We start from the raw sequence: 3,399 nt of genomic DNA, 5'->3' as shown, positions 1-3,399 counted from the left end.
GGCGTGTGACCTTGAGTTACTCTTTGGTTGGAAACTGAGCTGCGCACTGTGCCCCCTGGAGGCCAAGGGCACACACTCAGCAGGTGGTCACTGAGCGCAGGTGTGACATGTCTCCTTAGGGTCTGACTCCTTTCATTTATATTCATACAAAACAGGATCTTAAGCAGGTCAGCATTCAAAAATTATGTAGATAAGAATGAAATCAAACAAACTCAGAAAGTGCTAAAACACAACTACTATATTTCAGGCACAGAGAACCAGGCAGAAACAAACTCAGCAGGTTTTCACTCGGCAAGCACACACCTCTTCCAGTGAACTCACCTGCAAAGAAAGTACAGTACATCAGTTCTTCATTCAACTTCAGCAAGTCTGAATATTCAGGGAATTTAAAACTGTTTTAACACAATAAAAAACCCTTCAAAACCTAAAATCTACCTTCCACCCAGAACACAATGTTGCTGGTACCAACCCTGCAGTGACCCAGTGGCCCCCCTCCTTCCAAGTCTAGAGGCTCCATCCCAGTGACTTCCTAACAACCCCCACCACCACCCCAAGCACACTCGGGCATCCACCCACTGCCACGTGGGGCCCTCAGAAGCTTGCCCATAGCAGGCACAGTAAACCACCCTCTGACAAAGCCCCCCACAACTCAATACCAGCCCGTCTATCCCTACATTCTCCTCCCGTTCTCTCTCACTGTGTAGACCCCCAGTTTGGCCCCAACTCTTGAGCTCCGCAACCCTCTCACTTTCACACTTCCCACCTTCTGTCACATTTCATCAGATGGAAACGGCCTTCACTTCCTCACAGGGTTACATCCTGCCAGGTCCCACTGAAAACTCGCAATCCTGGGGTCCGGCACTTTCTGCTGTCTACCTCTCTGCACCCCAAACCCCGCAACACCAGGGACCACGCTTTTCTTGACATTCCCTCCAAAGCAGAGGCATAATGCTTTGACCACTGTAGGTACTTCAATGTGATGAAGGATCGCTTCTCCATCAGTGTGCTGACAGCAAAACAGGCAAAGACAGGAGGAGGAATGATGCTTCAAGGAGTAGGCTGAAGCACACCAAGAAATAAAAATGAAAAGCAGTTCCACTGGTAGTTACTGTGTGAGATCCCCAGGAAAGACCAACAGGAGGATTCTCTCCAAGTGGAGCTCGTCTTGGCCTCTGTCCAGGAAGTGAAAGGGCTCAGGTGTCACGATTCCAGTAAGGGTGGCACTGCCCTTCCAGTAACGTCTTAGACCTGCACTGTCCCACGCAGCAGCCACTAGGTACACATGGCCATTTATGTTTAAATTAAAATTTCAGGGACTTCCCTGGCGGTCCAGTGGTTAAGAATCCACCTGCCAATGCAGGGGACACAAGCTCCCATCCTTGGTCCAAGAAGAGTCCCACATGCCATGGACCAGCTAAGCCCAGGCGCCACAACAAAGACCCCATGCAGCCAAAAAATAAAAATAAAACAAAATGTCACTCCAGGATCATGGCCGCCCTACTGGACAGCACAGATGTAGACCGTTTCCAGCATCACAGAGAGTTCTGTCTGACTGCCGCTCTGTACACAGGGCTCTTTTGAAATTACAGTTTTTAGCACATCATCTTTGTTGAAGCTGAAACTCCAACACTTTGGCCACCTGATGCGAAGAACTGACTCATGGGAAAAGACCCTGATGCTGGGAAAGATTAAGGGCAGGAGGAGAAGGGGACGACAGAGGATAAGACGGTTGGATGGCATCACCGACTCAATGGACATGGGTTTGGGTGGACTCCAGGAGTTGGTGATGGACAGGGAGGCCTGGCATGCTGCGGTTCATGGGATTGCAAAGAGTTGTACACGACTGAGCGACTGAACTGAACTGAGCACATCATCTTGTTTAAAACCCACACTGACCTCCTAATATTCTCAGGACAAAGCCCCAAATCCTCACATGAGCCACAAGCACTGTGTAGCCTGTCCCTCCCCAACCTTTTCAGCTTCTTTTCACACCATTTTCCACTTTACGTTCTGGGCTACCGTGGCCTTTTTCTCAGTTCCTCCACTAGCCATACTAGCTAGGCCACTGGACCTTTGTACATGCTGCCCCCTGGCCTTCCCACCAAACTCCTATGCATCCTTCAGAGCCCACTCAAGGGTCTCATCCTCAGGAAAGCCTTCCAGTCTCCATCAGGTTCTTTGAGACACACATTATCGTAAGACTGTGCTTTCCTTCAGAGCATTAATGTCAGCTTGAATTACACTCTCTTCAGGGTTATCTCCCCAACTAGGCTGTAGTTTCCTGAGAACAAGGTCTGTAACATCTCTGTGTCCCTAACACTTAGCATGGTACCTGGTCAAAGTATCATAAAATACTGAATAAAACAAATATACATGAACACTGTTTATAGGTTTTCTTTTTCAGCGAACGTTCTGTTTGCAGTATCATACATGATCATCAAACTGCTGCTAGAATGCTCACACCTGTTACTGCAAATTCAAAACCCAGGAAAAAGTTCTCCTAGGAATTTACTTTAGGTCAGGGTCGGGCTACCTGGTACAACGTTGCACCCACAACTGGGCAGGTTCAACAACACAGGAGCCTCTCCCCAGACCATCGGCCTCAGGACCCTGCGTCTCCACCCTTAACCTACCTGGATTCCCCCAAACTGACGTCACTCCGAATATGCTCTAGGCTCACCGCAGCGGAGAAGCAAAGATTGCAGGCCTTCATCCAATCGCCGGGGGCCAGAGAGCGTTCATCTTCTGATAAAGCCCTGGGGAAAGAGATGAACACCATGTGCTCTAGGAGGATAAGTTTCGTGGATGTTTACATCCCACCCCCCCTAAAACTCACGCTGGCTTTCCAGCCCGGGATCCAAGACTTTTCTAAGGGGTGCAGCGCCTCCTACTGCAGCCCCTCACCCCGGTCCTGGTGCCTGCTTTTGGCTTCTTCCGTCCAAGGCCCAATTTCTATGCTGGGAGTGATTCCTGAAGTCCGGTTGCCGGGAGCTTCGTCAGCGCCCCAGGGCGGGAACTGGCGCCGCGGACCAGCGTCATTCTGCGGGTTTGGGGTTCGGCCAGCGGGTGGGAGCGAGCGAGCACAGCCCCTCTGACACCACAGAACACGTGGCGTCCCTACCTTCCCAATCTAGAGTGAAAAGCAGGTCTGAACACGCACTTCCGGCCGTAAGGGACGGCTTACCACAGAGACGGCAGCTAGAAGATCGCCTTAGCTCTGAAACTGGGTCCTCCATGGCCGCCTTAAAGGGGCCGCAGCCTCGAGATGTTGGAGAGGAGCGCCCTAGCTTGGAGGGGAGGTCCCTAGAGCAAGGGAAGCAGGAGGCCAGCTAGGTTTCCGGAATGGAGCCGCATCCCGAGGCAGGGGATAGGTACAATGATCACTCCTGTTTTCCAGGG

The 3,399-nt window shown here is 51.1% G+C and overlaps 1 long non-coding RNA gene and 1 other non-coding gene across 2 annotated transcripts; both read right to left on the bottom strand.

Annotated features, from left to right (window-relative positions):
- Window positions 1-220: 220 nt before the first annotated feature.
- On the bottom strand, window positions 221-3,167 carry LOC133057770 (uncharacterized). The gene is made up of 3 exons (XR_009693088.1): window positions 2,905-3,167; window positions 2,634-2,756; window positions 221-321 (listed from the first exon to the last, which is right to left on the bottom strand). It is a non-coding gene; the product is annotated as an uncharacterized LOC133057770 (long non-coding RNA).
- Window positions 2,411-2,597, bottom strand: LOC133058173 (small Cajal body-specific RNA 16). Its single transcript, XR_009693281.1, has one exon. It is a non-coding gene; the product is annotated as a small Cajal body-specific RNA 16 (non-coding RNA).
- Window positions 3,168-3,399: the final 232 nt, after the last annotated feature.

Source organism: Dama dama, chromosome 5, assembly GCF_033118175.1.
Source record: "Dama dama isolate Ldn47 chromosome 5, ASM3311817v1, whole genome shotgun sequence".
Classification (NCBI taxonomy): domain Eukaryota; kingdom Metazoa; phylum Chordata; class Mammalia; order Artiodactyla; family Cervidae; genus Dama; species Dama dama.
The sequence above is the reverse complement of the archived record's forward strand: the minus strand, read 5'-3'. Positions and strand labels throughout refer to the sequence as shown.